We start from the raw sequence: 18,273 nt of genomic DNA on the forward strand, positions 1-18,273 counted from the left end.
TCAATTCTTCGGCACTCAGCTTTCTTTATAGTCCAACTCTCACATCCATACATGACTACTGGAAAAACCATAGCCTTGACTAGACGGACCTTTGTTGGCAAAGTAACGTCTCTGCTTTTTAATACGCTGTCTAGGTTGGCCATAACTTTCCTTCCAAGGAGTAAGCGTCTCTATCTTCCAAATTGCCACTGCATGTTCACACTACACATTTTAGGACTCCACAGGCTTTATACAAACTACTGTCTGTTTTTGAAGCAGCCTCACTTTGACCTGTCACAGTTCTATTTGCACTTTAAGACAGTGTGCTAATCTGCTGTGTGGATAACTTCGGTCATGCATCCAACATAGACTTGTCCCTCTAGACAGTTATATCACCTTGCCTCCAATTATAGTCAACTACACCCAGATGGTTCAGTGGTAAAGAATCCATCTACAATGCAGAAGATGCAGGTTCGATCCCTGGGCTGGGAAGTTCCCCTGGAGAAGGAAATGGCAACCCACTCCAGTACTCTTGCCTGGGAAATCCCACGGACAGAGAAGCCTGGTGGGCTACAGTCCATGAGGACACAAAGAACTGGACATGACTTAGTAACTAAACAATATCACCACCACCCTTGTTTGTACCCAGCACTGTCCTTCTCCCTCAAACACACACACACACACCTTTTTAAAAAGAATTTTTGTTAAACCATAATACAGTTCAAATCAGCATGCCTGATTCATTTCTACTCCTTCACTGCCCAACCTGGGGACCAGGACTGCTTCAGCTTCTCTGCTTTCCCTTTGTCTGTGATGACCAAGGTGTAAAGGTATCTGCTGAACTGAACTTTAAATTTCCTGTTATTCTTACTTTCCTTGATCTTGACAGACCTGGCAATGTCTCACCTAACTACAAGCAGAAAGTCCTCTATTTCTTCAATTTTGAGAGGCTAGGCAAAGAGGCACAGAGAGCACATGGCCAAACCATGAGCAGCAAGAACCAAGGAGAACGGATGAGCTTTCCTTACCCTCCCCGAAGCTCCTTTAAGGATCAGGGCTGGACCTTAGGGAGCTCAGAGTGTTGATCAAAGTTTTTAAACTGAAGTGACCTTTTATAAATTATAAACCATGTTGCACTAAATTATTATCAAAATGCTTCACTTACCCCAGGGCAAGAAAGAAAAGCAGCCACTCCAGTGATGCTAGGGGATACCAGAGAGGCTGTGTTCTCTCTAAAAACCCAATTTGAATTCCTACAAGTCAGCATCCCTGAACTGCACATTTGACAAGGAGCCTTATTTAGTAATTGTTTCTTTTCTGCTTTTCTACCAATTCCCGAGTTCCCTTGAGGGGAATATCTTCCGATCATTCACTCCGTATTACTCCTTGACTTACCAAAGTTAAAACATAAGCAATGGTTAGAGGACAACAATCTATAACTGATGCATTTGGCTGTACCTTTCTCATCTTGACAGTCTGGAGTAACACTTTTTTTACAGAGGGAACCAGTACTGTTGTGGATAAAAGATTTAGCCAACTGTGATCGTTGGTTTGAGAGCCACTCAAAGCCAAACTGAGGCTGACTCCCCAACCTTCATTCCACGCTTCCCCTACTGTGTGGGGGCTTTGCCCTTGAGGACATAACTCCAGCTCCAGGCCTAGTTAAGCCCATCAAAGTCCTTTCATCCTCTCTGCCAGCAATCGTTCTGGAACTCAGGCCTAAGTCAATCCAGACACGCCAACCCAAAAGGACAGCTTTTATGCTCATGCCCCAAATTTGTCCAGAGACAGCGGGAAGATCTTTGACTCTGTCTGGGAGAGAATTCATTTTTCCCTTCAATCTCTCTCAATCTCCCTGGCCCACACCCCCACATTACCACAATTAGCTAAGTGAGCAAAGTGTGAGGCCCCGACTGCCACTAATAACTATGCACAGATAGCTTAGGGATGCCGCTGATACTGTGAATGCCAACAGATGAGACAGACAGAAATGAGGTCTCTGAGGACAGATATACACTAAGTCACTGAACTAACCTTCCTGAGGCCCTCCCCACTTCTGGACTTTCGTGAGGTGACCCCATAAGTTTCCTTACTGGTTAAGCAAGTTTGAGTTAGGTTTTCTAACCCTCATACTTGAAAGCACCCTAACTTACACATTTAATGAAATTCTCTGCAATTTAAAAAAATCCGCTTGATACTCATTTCAACTCTATGCTTTAATTAAGAGCCATATAACAAAACTTAATTTTCATGTGTGATTATAATTTTTTAATTAGTTGAGTGAACAAAACAAGATGCCAAACATAAATATGAAACAGCATCACATGAAGTAGCTCAATGAAAAGATGCAGTCAAACAACCAGCAGCTGGCCAGGATCACATTAACATGTCATCACCAAAGCATCACCAACTCAATGGACATAAGATTGAGCAAACTCCTCCGGGAGAGAGTGAAGGACCAGGAAGCCTGGTGTCTGCAGTCTACAAGGTCACAAAGAGTGAGACACGACTCAGTCACTGCACGCCACCTCCACCACCACCAAGGCATATCCAGCAAACAGGCTGGTTACAAAACTCTTCCTTTAACTGGTGTCTGCACTCCACGGCGTGGTGCCTGAATGTTAAACAGTACTTAAAGATAAAAGCAAAACCGTGGGTTTGAACTCGCCTGTTCAACAGGAGATGGAACTACTAAAGAGGAATGCACTCTGGATCCTGAAGGCGTGCTAGGGTAGGAAAAAATGGGCACAGACCTGACGATACTGATTCAACTTTCCCTTCTACAATCAACTTTCTCCAAATCATCCTGAGTCCCAAGAGAATAAGCAACAGATCCTGAGACAACATGCCAGTTGCAACACGCAGACAGCAGCTCCCCTGTCTGCAGGAATTCTGGAGAATTTCAGGAATTCTCCTCTCCCATTTGTGAAACAGAGAAGTTGTATGTGTTCCCTTCTAAGGCTCCTTTCTGCTCTGAAATGATAAGCCACACAAACAACCAGAGACTTGATTTTCTATGGTGTATGATGAGGATTTCAACCTTAATACTTATCTCAATACTTTCTCATAAGTATTTATTAGGTGCCTACTATGTGCGAGGCAAAGGGCCAGGCCCTAAAGAAATGCTGAGATCAAGTATGTTCTTTACCTCCAGAGTATTACAGACCTGGGGGAAGGCTGCTATCAATATAAAAATCTTAGTGAACTAAATTAAATCCAAACACGTTACAAGGTAACCAAATCATCAAGTCCCAGTTTTCCAGGATAAAAGTAATGAATTAGAATGACAATCTGTAAGTACCAGGTGAATTGTACAACTAGAAGGAACCTGTGCCACAAATCTGAATATGAAGTTGTAAGTGGGTAATAAAGAGCAGTTTCCAAAAATCAATTTTAAAAGGCTGTGCTTCTAAGCCTGCCAAAACCTCAGACTCATGATTCTCATCCTAGTTCATCTTTGCTATTTCTACCAACAAAGCATGAGAAACTCCGAAGCTCTTTCTTATCTGCCTTGCTGATCAATTTCATATCCCGTTAACCTTGAAACTTTTTCCAGTTCCTCCTTAACTAATTATTTTTTACTAAACAGGAAGCACGCCATTTATAAGTTTTGAATCTCTGATGGCTTACGGTATATCACACACACACGATAAGCAAAATATACATATGGGACTAAATTTTTAAACTCATCACATGATAATATATGCAAACTTCATACCTTACACCTTGAAAGTTGCTTTCTGTTAAGTTTCCTCAAACTTTCATGTGACTACCAAGTTTTTCACACACCCTACAAGGACTTGTTCTTGTAACTACTTAAAATTTTTTAAGTTGACATTAGACAAGTTAAATGTCTTTAAAACCACTCTCTGAAAATCCCTCTTTAAGTACAGTTTTACTTTCCCCTTCCCAAAGTAGCTTTTAAATCCAATGAATTTTCACAGCTATTTGGATCTTTTCAATTTAAAGATCAGTAGTAATTTACAAATACGCTGAAATGTCCGGAATGAGAACATTAATTCTACCTGTGATGCTGGGGAAAACTTACTTCAAATGTTCCTATCTATCCTCTCCTCCCCAATACACAGAATAGTCACACATCCACTACTTCATTCTACATTTCTATTAAGCTACTCAAAAACACCAGTAGTTTTATTGCCAAAGACACATTAGCTGACTCACTAAATGTGTCAGCTGAAAATTGTGTCTCCCCTCTCTATCTTCTTTTTTCATGGCTAGGTTTTGAATGTCAGTTTATCTAACCCTTATCTTTACACCTTAATCTGGTCACTACCCAGAGAGTCAAAATCCAGGTATGTCCTGTTTTTCCCACCCAGCATATTTATGATTCCTCCTACTTTTGAAACATTTATAACTATAGCTTTAATGCAAAGACAAAATTTAAATAAGATAGAGACAAGGATAGACATTTATGCAATGATCTTAGACAGTTCTATCCAGAGTGAAACAAATGTTCTTAACTGGTGAAATAAAAATGAAATTATAAATCTTGATAATCATGCCACCGAACCTATATTTTTCTAATTGTTCACAGAAGAATCAAGGAAGACAAGGCAAAAATCTTACTAAAGTTCCAATGAACTGTGTCTACGACATACCCTGAGTTACTGTCCCACAGTCTTGCTAAAGAAAGAACTGAGGAGGATATCTGGCTTTCTGTAAGGACTGCACTCTTTTCTCAGTGCTTAGTCAACCATCACTTGTTCTGAAATACTGTCCAGGACCCAAAGAAAAGCTTACAGAATTTACTTACACTGTTTTTATTAAAGTCAAAACACACTGCCTCAAAGATGACGGTGAGTCTATAATCCGTTGGCCTCAAGAGCCCTGAGTTCATTATCTGCAGGTAGACAGATATTCCCTTACAACCTATTCTTTCACCTTTCATCTTCTATGTCATCTGTCAAATCTCATTCTCCCATGTTTAGTTAGAAGCTCATTTTCCTTTACAGAGAGGTCAAATGCAGAATTGGAACTAATGAGTCCTGCAATTTGCATCATATAGCGCTATACCACTCACCATTAGAAGTAACCAGTATTCTCAGAACAAAACTCAAGAAAGCCTCTGCTTTTTTTTTTTAAGGTTTTTGAGATTTGTTACTATTAGCTTTTTCTAGCCAGCACTGAACAAACCTTCCAGTATATAAAAGCTCAAGTTTAAATCAACCCAGCTTTCTGCTGTCAGGCAGATCATCCTAATGCATTACAGAAGGCTTGGTTGAATTCCAAGCTTCTGTCTAGTTCTCAGGAATTAGAGCCTTGGCCAATGGGCATAGAGTGAGTCATAACCAATTTTTCTGCTGTTGTATTAAAGGAGGCGGGCAAAAGAACAACCCCTTATAATCAGATAACTAGAGACACTGGCCAAGAACTGGTGCCATCTGCTAACATGGGTAGAAACGAAACTGAAGAGAGAAAGGTTGGTGAGCGGGCAGATGGGACTCTCCTAGTCATCTGGTTTTATTATCCTTGCTCCAATTTGTGTTCAATAATTTGAGCAAAAGATAGAAAAGATATATCTCTCCATTGGAATAAGAATATCATGGGAGAACACAATGTTGAATTACACCTTTCCCATGCCTCTTCTGAACTGAACTGAACCTGACTCTTCATTCCAAACAATTCCCACACCACCCTTTGGTTGAAGAAGGCAAACGCCTCATCTCTGAGATGAGAGCCCAGAAAGGTATTTTCTACTGCACATTAGGATTAGACCTTCTACTGCTGTTCTTTGAATTTTGTGGCTAAATTTATTAATAATTTGTGCAACTGGACACAACTGACATTTTTATCTGTAATAACTTCACTTAGCTCTTTACATTTAAAAACCAGAACAGAGAACAGTATGATTACAGCACAATCTGAGGGCCTAGTGGGTGACACAGGATACAAAAATCATTTTTATCCCACCACTGTTTACCTCTTCTGACTAACTCCAGCCATTTCTCTCCTTTGCAAACTATACTCAACTCATTTTATTGTTTGCACTTCTGTCATTATATTAGACTGATCATATCTCTATGTACAGAGAGTTCTGATTATTAAGCTAATTCTTAAAAAATAACTGTGTTGCAATGCAACTGATATAGTAGGAACAATCTGGGCATGAGTTTTGCATTTGCTTGTGTATGATTTTGTATATAATAAATACAAACAGGTGCTATCAAACAGTATTTGTCTTTCTCTGACATATCTCACTTAGCATAACACCCTGCAAGTTCATCCATGTAGTTGCTAACGACAAAATTTGATGTAAGACGTATGTTACAGAACCCAGGTCTCTTTGCTAAGCCTCACACACTGAGGAGAAGGGACAGTGGAGGTGATTTCTGTCTGGAGTGACCTCTCTCAGATATCTGCATGGCTTACTACTCCCTTACCTCCAGCAAATCTTGGCTTAAAGTTCCCTCAGTGAGGTCCAACCTGACTGCCTTATTAAAAAATTCACTATTCTCCAACTATGATAGAGAGGTTTTCCTCTTTCCTCTTTACCTTCCAAAACACTTTAAGATTTATGTACTTAACTCTTTTTCTTGCATTATTCATTAGAATTTAAGCTCAATGACAGCAGATTTTTTCCTACTTGGTTTGGATATCATCACCCCACTATTTAGAACTGCACCTGACACATGGTAGGAGCTCAAGAAATATTCACTAAAAAAAATGAATACACATGTGGAGGCACAAGCATGGCTATTTAAACCATCATAAGAGTCACATTAGTAATTCCAAATCCACAGAACCAAGCACCTGTAAGGAACTTGCTCAAATACATGAAAACTATGGAAAAGTCCTGGGCTCTAACTGAAGGGCAACATCCATTTAGAAGGCTAGACATAGGTTCCCCTCCTCCCACCTCAGAGAGCTCTTAGAATTACAGGACGTGTTTTTTAAAATATGAATGTGGTCATACTTATAGTTGGAGGTAAACTGGCTCCACATTGTCATCATTTCTACAGAGAAAGAATAACCAAGTCACTCCTCTGCATTCACAGCACCTGCAACAAAGCCACTTGAAAACAAGAGGTGGAGTTGGACGCATTCAAAAAGAAATTCACAGCTGAGAAGCCTGGGATCATGAAATACACACCAAAGTGTTTCACAGAAAAACCTCTAGAAATGGCAGAATATTAACTTGTATCTGACCTCCAAGTCACTCAAAGTCCACCCAAGTCTGTCGGTCAGTAACAAATCCCAAACGTCAAGCTCATTCTCTTTGCCACTGGCTTTACAAAATGGACTTCTGATGACTATTTGCAGGTGTCTATATACAAAAGAACTTAGCAAACAACTACTTGGTTCTGGGGCATACTAAGTTGGTCAATTTAATTCCACGTCTAAACCAACATTTCATACGCAGTTTGTGATCATCAAATAAAAAGATATGTGCATCTTCAAGCTCATGGCAATACTATGTATACTGTTCGATTATAAGATTTAAAAGAACAAGTGACTCATTCTTGATACTAGCACCTCATGTCTCACCAAACTCTGATTTCTCATCTGAAAATAGGGATAATTCCAGCTGTGCCTCATGGGTTATTGTAAGGATTAAATGAACTAAAGTTCATTTTCTAGTTTCAGATAATAAGCACCACCTATATTGTTAAATCTCTACCCTATCTAGACACTTAAGCCACCTGGGAAGCCCCTACAGTCACCAGAGGAGTTTAAAGGTCACAGGCCTACCCTGCAAACATGCTAATTTAAATGGGCTACGATAGAGTCTGTTTAAAAGTTCCAGTTTCAGGTTATTTCCACATGGAGCCAGATTGGAAAACTCAAGATTTAGATTCTAATACCCAGATTAAGTAGTCAGCGGTAGGTTAGGAAATATGCAGTTTTTCACAGGTACCTTATAAAAATTCTTACACTTAAGCAGTATAAGAAACTGATCTAATAAACATAACAAAGCATTAAAAGCATTTATCATAGAAACTAGCAAAGTAAGCACTCAATGGCAAAATAGAAAACAATTGTGTGTATGTTTATAACTATGTATTTTATATATGTGTGTGTACATATATACATATATATATATAGAGAGAGAGAGAATATGGATTAATCTAGGTGTGTTTGAAACAAATCCACAATCATAAACTATTTAACATAGTTAATGACTAACAGGTTTTATCTTTATGACATCTATGCTTCCAACTGCATTTTAACAAATACAGTTGAAAAGTAAGTTAAAAATATATACTAGAATACAAGTTTTTTTTTTTAAGTTTTTAGAACTTTCTATAACAGAAAAATGTGACCTTAACAAGTTTGGTGTAACTTTTGAGAAGGGAAGGAAGAAGAGTGGGCAGGAGAAAGAAGGGACAGAAAAGAAAATTAAGTCCCATAAACATTGGCACTGGGTAGTGAGGAGGGGAGTGTGTGAGGAAGGTTCCTTGACTTACATAAAAACAAAAACACTGAAACACTTGTGTTCTCTTGGTCTCCAGACGCGGGTAAGGACTAGCATTTGCTGACTGGCTGTGTGCCAGTCAACCATAAACTCGGTCAGAGCTCCCAGCAGCGTGCAAGGGCGCCCTGACCACACACGACCCACACAGGCCACAACCTGCACAGAACACCACGGGACTTTTCTCTCAGGGTCAGAGGCTCAGCCACTCGGCCCTGGAGGCCAGCTCCTGCGCCGAGAGCTCGGAGCAGAGAACAGGCCGCCTGCGCACAGCCCTCAGCGCTGGCGGTCCTCACGTACAGTGTTCCCGCCTGCTCTGCCTCTGGAGACACAGCATCTCTGACAATCTCTACTCAACAGATAAACAGCAGGGCCCTCGCAGGGTCAGAGACTATCGCTGAGGGAACTTATAAACTCCTGAGGAGGGAGCTCTGGGAATGAAGTCTTTATTAAAACGGCCAGTCAGTCCTCAGGGTAAAAGATGATGAAAACTGACTGGTGTTGTAAAATACCTTCCTCCACAACGAAGTGGACCCACCTTAGAGACACTCTGGGAAAGACAAGTTGAGTGACTCAGACTGTACACAAGCAGAAATTTTCAGTAGAGTGGTACAGATTCCCAAAACACTCCTGGGTTGGATGTATCTATCAGCTTTCAGGCATACTTTGGCTGTCATAGACCCTGTTCAGCATGATCATAAAGACCGATGCAAGGACTCACCAACTGGAATGCTATGGGTTAAGAAGGAAAGGCATGTAGAAACTAGCCAGAAAGAACTCAAATGCTCCGGAGGACCCGCAGCAACAATTCCTCTGAGGCAGCAGAGCAGGCCCTCGGCCTCTGTGCGCGGTGGCAGCCAGTCGCCTTGACCCAGAGGGGCCTGGCTGTGGGCGCTGCTGGGCATAAAACTGAAGAATGATTTGCAGAACAGCTCTTAAGTATTAAGTATCCCAGGAAGCAGAGGGCAAACACGAGATGAAGAGAAACAGGAGGAGGAAGAACCCTTCTGAAAAATGTCCTCCTTAATAGTCTCAGTAGGTATTTAATTTCTATTTTTTCCCTTTTCTGTGAATTCACAAAGGCCAAATCTTCCAGTCAAATTAGAGTGCAGTAAAGCATTAAGTCAGCATTCAACAGGTTTAATTACTGTGTAAATGAAAGAAATTATTATTCATTCATGACATTTATTTCAGATCCAATGCTAGCTGCTTTTATGTAAAGTTGAGGGTGAGGGGAGTAAAACTCAGATGGGGAGAAAAGAACAAGAACTAGGATATATAATTACAGCTGTATTTCTTTGCCAAGTATTACTGAGCCTAAACAAAAAAGTGCTTGTTTGCTCTCTTGAGAAAAAGCATGTGATCCATCAGTGGTGGCTCTAAAGAAAACCTCCCCTCTCCTGACACACGGCCAGGCTTGATAGGTAGACCAATATTTGAAAAGCCAATAACAGGGGGCTTATTAAGGCCACAAAGCCTGGGAGAGCCCATTGTGGTTCAACAGTCCTGAACTCTGGGAACAATCCTAGCAGTCAGGCCCTACAAGGTAATGGATGTCCCCTGCACCGGGAGAGCAAAAGGGCCAGTTGATGCTATCAGGACAACCAGACAATGAGTCTTTTTTAATGAATTTCCACTGAGTTTAAACAGCTAGCACAAGCAGAAATCACACACACACACACACACACACACACACACACACACACACACGCACAAAACCCTAAACTGAATCACATGTGGAATTTATTTTTCATTCTCATCTGTCTGCCTGGTGGTAGAGATTCAAGAGAGGGTGCCTGGGGAGCTGGCTCAAAACAGGGAGAAATATCTGTCCGCAAATCAGCGTCCACTGAATGGGAGATAATCTGTCACCTGAACTGCTAACCCTCCCTGGTTTTATCAGAACACAGTTATTACAGACTATAATCCCACTGAAATCCTGTAGGTTTTCCAAAGAACACTCCGAACAAAGTCAAACGCCTAATCAAAACATATCATCTTCCTACTCCAACATACTCACACAGGCAAGAGAACACACACAAACACACACAGGGATATTTTTGGAACCAGTTATTCTCAAATCTTTCCTAAACCTCCAACCACTAGCATTCAATTACTACAAACACTACAGCAGTCAGGAATTGGCAGTAACAATCTGTTTGTTTTAAAACCTGAGGCCACACAAGTTGTGGACAAGAAATTATAGTAGAACAATTTAGACAGATTTAAAGGACCAAGCACAAATCTGAGAAGTAATAATAATGAAGCTGTGACTCTTATGGCTAAAGGTTTACTTGTTGGCTTAGAAGACTAACAATCAGCTGCGCTGTTGAAAAAAATAAAACGTTTGTAGATACCTTAAGTATTTCCTGAGAATAAATACCTTCACTGGACTTAAAGCTTTCTGCTAATTTCAGTTCCAATGTCTCAATTTCCACTGGCAAGGATCTAACATGTATTTTAGGATAAAGAAAATAGCAATTATCTGCATAAAAAAGTATTTGAGTCTGAAGAGAAAATTGTTTATGCATTATTATTGTTAACAATTACTGAGAACTGCAGCAATGTTATTTAGACAAACCATTGTATGTATTAAACCTTGACTGAGAGTCAGAATTAAGTAATGGGCTTGGTGTTCAGTCAATATTCTAGTGGAGCCCCAGATTCCTTCAATTTCTGACTTCTCAACTTTAAATTGTTAATGGTACAAAGAAATACCAGTGGAAGTCCGATTAATAAATCTCTCAATTCTTCCTCCAATGTATTCTTGAAGCTCAATACAGGATTATGGTTATGATTACCACAAGCTAGGTTTTCCTGGGGCCTGAAGCAGGTAGCATTGTGATTTCTGTCTGTACACTGCCTAAGCACTTGTCTCCTTTAAAGCTCTGATTGTTCTCAAGGTTACTGTTTCAACTTATTCTACCAGGGAGCATCTCCTACTACTTTATCCTGAATTAGGCCTTAAAAGAGATCACCTTCGTTCCCCCACTTTTAGAAAAGGAAAATTAAAATCAGAATTCTTTACACACACACACACACACATATATATCCTCATGGCATGTGAGATCTTAAGTTCACCGACCAGGGATCGAACCCATACCCTCTGCATTGGAAGCATGGAGTTGTAACCACTGGACTGCTAGGGAAGCCCCTAAAATATATTTTTAAACCTTGTTATTGTTTTTGGTGCTTCAGAACCTTTTCTTCCTTCTTTGGCAACCACAGCTCCAGTTTCCTTTGAAGAATTAACCCACCTCCCTCAGGCTCCCAGCAGTGTGGGGAAGGCTGAGAGGGTCATGAGAGTCACACCACCACGGGGTGTGGCCATCACACAGATCCAGGCACAAGTGACTGATTTAAGAATGGCCATGTGACCGACGTCGGACCACAGAGGAGTAGCAGCACGAGTCTTGTTGGAAAGGACAAGAATGAGGGTCACTCTCCCAGGGCTGCTGAGCTGGCAGAACATGAATGAGTCATCTCTGCTTCTACCTCACAGAAGCCAACACAGAGGAAGCCTTGCTGAAGGATGGAGGCAGGTTTCCAAAAACACTGAGCTCCTGAAATTCAGAGGCTTTTAGCTCAGTTTACTGCTTGGCTCTGTGATTCTTAAGCCCATAAAGGTTTGAACTGGGGCTAAGGTGCAGAGATGTGTCAACAATTTATGCTAAAGGTAGCACTGCCTTTTTAATCCTGTTCTGCAGCTCTGGTGTAACCACACTCCTTTTCAACCATCTCAAACTTCCTCCAGGTATCATCTCCAAAAAGCCTTCCTGGGTGACTGTTCCAAATATATTCAGAGGCACACAGGCCGATAATCCCTCAACTCCAGCTTAATCATAACTATGCAACAGGTCAGGTACTCTCATATGTGACTTAATCATTCATTATATATCATGTATCACCTGCTCTTTTTATTCTTATGTAGTCATGCAGTCTGTGAAGCTTCTACAACAAGAATTCATAATATATTTATAATATTATGCACAGATCTTAGATTCAGAAGATCTGAATTTAACCTCACCCTTTCACTGGCTTCTTTGAACTCTGCTTCTCACACCTTTAATGTTAGGCTAATAATATTATTTTTCGCAACTTTAGTAAGATATAAATGTCATATGACATTGTATAAATTTCAGGTATGTGGGCTGACTTGATATATTTGTATATTGCAAAATGAATACAGTACTATCTGCTGTAAAGGATAGCTGTGATAACAAAGTGACATAACTTGTGAATGTATGTTGCGATCTTTAAAGCACAAAGTAGGTGATACAGTGGTGGTGGTGATGTCTTTTATGCTCCCATCGGCAGGTCTGCGGAGGAGCTGAGAGGTGGAGGGGACCACCAGTCACCACTTGCTCCCTGCGTTCCTGTGCTCCTTCCCCACACGAATACACTCACTGAGCGACGTGACAGACAGGAGCATCACAAAAATGCCGGGAACAGGAGATGACCAGTGGACAAATGTGAGATTTCATGGCTCTGGAATAAAAGGATTTCCATATCTGATATCTTTATCTAATTGAGTCTTTCCCATTTTTGAGGGGAGGACTTGTACATGTAAATATATATATATATATCTTTATATATCACAGAAGAGCTATGTTCTTCACTTAGATATCCAACAAACTACTTTAAAACAAAGAAAAACATGTTTTAGGGTAGAAAATATTCAGATATCAAAACTCTGTACTTAACAATGTAATTTGGGGGGGGGGAAACTGCTTATATTTCATCCCCAGTTTCTAATGTTTTTAAAGTAAAGAGTTGCGATTGGATGAGTTCCAAGGTCTTTCTCAGCTCTACAATAATGTTTTCCAAAAAAGATTTTTACAGGATATTTAGGTTTACAATAAAACTGAGAGGAAGGCACAGAGAATTCCCATATTCTTCCTGCTCCCAAACATGCACAGGCTCCCCCATACACTCTGGGAATGGTACCTTAAAAAAAAATACCAAAAATGCCCCTCCAATGACACACCATAGTCACCGGTAGTTCTAGAATAACTTTTAACCTTCTAATGGTTTAGATTATCATATGACATAGCGTTTAATTTCCTATTACATTTCAATTGATCTAAGCTCCCATAAATACATCTAAAGTTCACTGAGTGAACAACACATAGTTGTTTTCCAAATGTGTTAACAATGGTCTATTTCCTGGAATATTTTAAAGATGTTCTCATCCAAGGTCTACCTATGGGTGAGACCCTTTGGGATATAGTGACTACCAGCTAGCTCATCTGCTTCCATCAGGTTGGTTTTCCGTCAGTGAGCCGCTCCTGTCAGGATTCTGAAATAACACTGGGATGGATGGAGCACTCCTGGGATCGTTCCTCATTTGGAGAAAGGCCCACAGGAAAAACAGAATGTTTGATTCACATTGCTGCAGCCCACATCTGCCTTCCATCTGACCTTTCTGAAGATAGCGCTTTCCTACACTATCACCTACACTATTTCCTACACCATTAGCAGGTCTCCCTGGACCTCAAATCACTTCACTAAAAGCACAAATAAAATTAAACTCTACTGTTCAGTGATGGGAAATGAAGGAACAAAGAGGTCCCTGTAATGATCACTCCAGGAAGGTGAGGACAGACCTATGCGCACAAGACGCTACACTTCCAGCTCTCTGCACCAGTTCCCCATCATTCTCGTCAATTAATGACTTTTACGTTAATTAAACACAAGATTTCTTGTCACTTCACAAGATCCCATATGTCCTCTTCCCACTGCCCAGTACTCTTCTACTGACTAAGCTTAGCTCTACACTCTCAGCCTTAAATCTCTATAAATACGGCCCCCAGCAGGAAGGGTTAACACTCCTCTGGAGCCAATGTGCCAGGCACCACCATATGCAAATACCTTTTCAGAGGTTATCTCTTTGAATCTTCACCAAGCAACCCTATAAAGTAAATATATTACTATCTCACAGATGAGGAAATCGACACACAAGGAGGTAAAGTCACATGCACAAATTCTTTACTGCAGTCTTCTATTTCTCTTTTTTAAATTACTTTTCTTCTGAACACAGATTCACTCATTTTTCCACTGTCTACCTAGTGACCATCTAGAAGGTAGTAACAACTGTCAGGAGAAGAACTCAAGTCTCAAACAATCCATGGAACCGTGAGTCTTGGTTGTATTCACAACTTAAATGACCAACCAGTCACACACCAAAAAACCCTCCTCTACCTTCTCCCCACTTGCTCCACACTCCAAATATTTATTAAATAACTATTACGTGTCAGGTACAAGGCTAGAAGCTGTCTGTTCTCTAGTAGCTATTCTGAGGTGCTGAATTAATCATTTTGGATCCATGATTTCAGCAACTCTCTACCTAAACTAGAATTCTGGACATAATAAATGAATCTGATCCTCAACATTTCCTCAGATGCTTAGTGTTTGTTTGTTTTTTTTAATCAGGTTTACTGAGGCAACACTGACGCACATAATTGACGTACAATGCACTGGACATAAATTGATAGCATTTTGAGCTATGAGGTCAACACACTCTCCAGAGAGCAAAAGCTTACTCCACTATAATGCTCCAGGAGGGCCCACACACAGTCCTGAGAATGAGTAGAGATCTACCAAATTCAAGTCCTGCCCATCTTGAGTTGCAGATGATTACATGTTACCAATTCCTGGGGTCACAGGACCATGAATGAGTTTGACATACATATTACCATGCAATTTATTCCAAAGCATTTCTCAACCCACACAGCAGTAAATTTGCCCTGTTCAAAATCATGATGCACTCAAAAGTCTGTCTTTACATCTCATCTTTTCTTATTTTTCAGCACTTCTTCCATCTTTACTCTCCTGTGTTTATTCATGTTCTATCCCTTCTTTCATTAAAAAGTGCTCCTAGGAAAAGTGAAGTGAAAGTCGTTCAGTCATGTCTGACTCTTTGCAACCCCATGGACTATACAGTACCTGGAATTCTCCAGGTCAGCATACTGGAGTGGGAAGCCTTTCCCTTCTCCCGGGGATCTGCTCTTTCACATTAAGTTAGCAAATCACTAAGATGAGCATGAAGCTGAAGTTCCAATATTTGGGCCACTTGATTCAAAGAGCTGACTCATTAGAAAAGACCCTGATGCTGGGAAAGATTGACGACAGGATGAGAAGGGGATAACAGAGGATGAAATGGTTGGATGACATCACCAACTCAATGAACCTGAGTTTGAGCAAACTCCTGGAGACAGTGAAGGACAAGGAAGCCTGAAGTGCTGCAGTCCGCAGAATCACAAAGAATCCGACATAACTGAGCGACTGAACAAAAAACTGCAACAAGATGTCCAAGCTTAGTGTGTTACTTTTTCCCAGGAGTACTGGAAATTAAATAGGAAACCAGTGTCTAATTGCTCACCTTAAACCATGAGCCAGTTACATAGGGGTGAGGTCCTCTAGACAATCCATTATTTCCCTGAAATCCTGTGACATGGGCAGCTATGAATCTATTCTTAGCCTGCTGGTTCAATCATTCATTCATTCAGTACTTAGTGGGTACCTGTCACGTCCCAGCTAGTATTGTAGGTATCAGGAAACGGCAGCATACAAAACAGGCACAAATCCTGTCCTACACTTCGCAAGTTAAAGAAGAGCATGGACCACAAACAACTCCACGTACGATATATAATTATCACATATGGCATTAAATGTTATCCGTTCTTTCAGGATCTATGTACAAAGGATCTGAGAAGTTTTTCATCTTGTTTGAATGATGCCATGATGCACAATAGAAGCCAGAAAAAAACAGCACTGGCCACCTTGACCAAGTCACACACTGCCCTGAAAAACACGGTGTTCTCTGCTCACAAAGAAGGCTGGGTTAGGAGAATTCTAAACTCATCTTTTCAGCTTTTCTAATTGGCTCAGGGAAGAATACAGGTCACAAACAGAAGATTGTTGGACAAGTCAGACTACTAGTCTTCTGCAGGAATAAAGACTCTATAAAGAGGCAAACATTATTCTTTATGTCACTAAAGATATCACCCTTTCAACAGCCACCTACCACACCCCTGAAGCCAGCAACAATGTAAGGCAGCTTTAGTGAAGCTGGCAGATGCATTCTCAAAGTTACACTCAGAGAATCATTTATATTCATGGTCCCCTCTTTCGTTCCTCCTTTCGCCAACCGCTAGAAGTGTTTTCAATTTGAAAAACAATAACTATTATTCCCTTCCAAGTTTGAAATGAGGTATCACCTGGCACAGATGAAAATGAACTAGATATTTTCTAAAAGAAATACTCAAAATTCTCCACTGAGGGTAACAACAAGGCTGGTAAACATATTTACCCTCTTCCTGGGAAAACATACACGAGTTTAAAACAAAATGCTTCTACTGACAGGTAACTCAGTAGACACCTGGAATTACATACCTTTTCCTTCTACTGCACATTCCTAATCTTCATTTCTTACATACCAAAGTATATTATTTATCTACATAGAGCCATTTAATGAGAATATACTATTGGCAGAATCTCTGTGTACCTGAGCAACTGAACTGAACTAAACTGAACTGATATGTACCAACTAAAAACTACTTCATTATCAAACTCAGTATTTAAATAAGGATGTAAATGAGAGAACAAGCAGTCTTTCACAGGGTTTTGGAAGTGATGAAAAATCATTTAAATCACTGCTTTTCCAAACTTATCTTCTCTTTATTATATTCTCCCCCAATCTTCACTGTGAAAATATTCCCACACTTAGCTTCTTTTTATTATATTCTTCACTATATTTTCCCCAATCTTTATTGTGAAAATATTTAAATCCACAGAGAAGTTGAAAACAAGAGTGCAATGAATGCCCATATATTCTTTGCTCAGATTCACTAATTGCAGTATTAAACTGGACATGGAACAACAGACTGGCTCCAGATCAGGAAAGGAGTACATCAAGTCTGTATTGTCACCCTGCTTATTTAACTCCTATGCAGAGTACATCATGCGAAATGCCGGGCTGGATGAAGTACAAGCTGGAATCAAGATTGCCGGGAGAAATGTCAATAACCTCAGATACGTACATGACACCACCTTTAGGGCAGAAAGCAAAGAAGAACTAAAGAGCCTCTTGATGAAAGTGAAAGAGGAGAGTGAAAAAGTTGGCTGAAAACTTAACATACAGAAAACTAAGATCATGGTATCTGGTCCTATCACTTCATGGCAAATAGATGGGCAAACAATGGAAACACTGACGGACTTTATTTTGGGGGGCTCCAAAATCACTGCAGATGGTGACTGCAGTCATGAAATTAAAAGACACTTGCTCCTTGGAAGAAATGCTATGACCAACTCAGTCAGCATATTAAAAAGCAGAGACATTACTTTGCTAACAAAGGTCCATCTAGTCAGAGCTATGGTTTTTCCAGTAGTCATGTATGGATGTGAGAGTTGGACCATAAAGAAAGCTAAGCATCGAAGAATTGATGTCTTTGAACTGTGGGGTTGGAGAAGACTCTTGAGAGTCCCTTGGACTGCAAGGAGATCAAAGCAGTCCATCCTAAAGGAAATCAGTCCTGAATATTCACTGGAAGGACTGATGCTGAAGCTGAAACTCCAATACTCTGGCCACCAGACGTGAAGAACTGACTCACTGGAAAAGACCCTAATGCTGGGAAAGACTGAAGGTGGGAGGAGAAGGGGACGACAGAGGATGAGATGGTTGGATGGCATCACCAACTCAATGGACATGACTCTGAGCAAGCTCTGGGAATTGGTGATGGACAGGGAAGCCGGGCGTGCTGCAGTCCACGGGGTCGTAAAGAGTCAGACACGACTGAGTGACTGAACTGAACTGTCACAAAATCAGTAATTAACATTTTGTCAGATATGCCCACCCTTTGCCT

The 18,273-nt window shown here is 40.6% G+C and overlaps 1 protein-coding gene and 1 pseudogene across 6 annotated transcripts in view; both read right to left on the reverse strand.

Annotated features, from left to right (window-relative positions):
- AUTS2 (activator of transcription and developmental regulator AUTS2) overlaps positions 1-18,273 on the reverse strand; it is a 1,192,920-nt gene that overhangs the window by 800,653 nt on the left and 373,994 nt on the right. The gene's annotated exons all lie outside the window — the stretch shown is intronic.
- Positions 81-1,446, reverse strand: LOC122702122 (annotated as a pseudogene).

This window comes from Cervus elaphus, chromosome 10 (assembly GCF_910594005.1).
Source record: "Cervus elaphus chromosome 10, mCerEla1.1, whole genome shotgun sequence".
In the NCBI taxonomy this organism is placed as follows: Eukaryota; Metazoa; Chordata; class Mammalia; order Artiodactyla; family Cervidae; genus Cervus; species Cervus elaphus.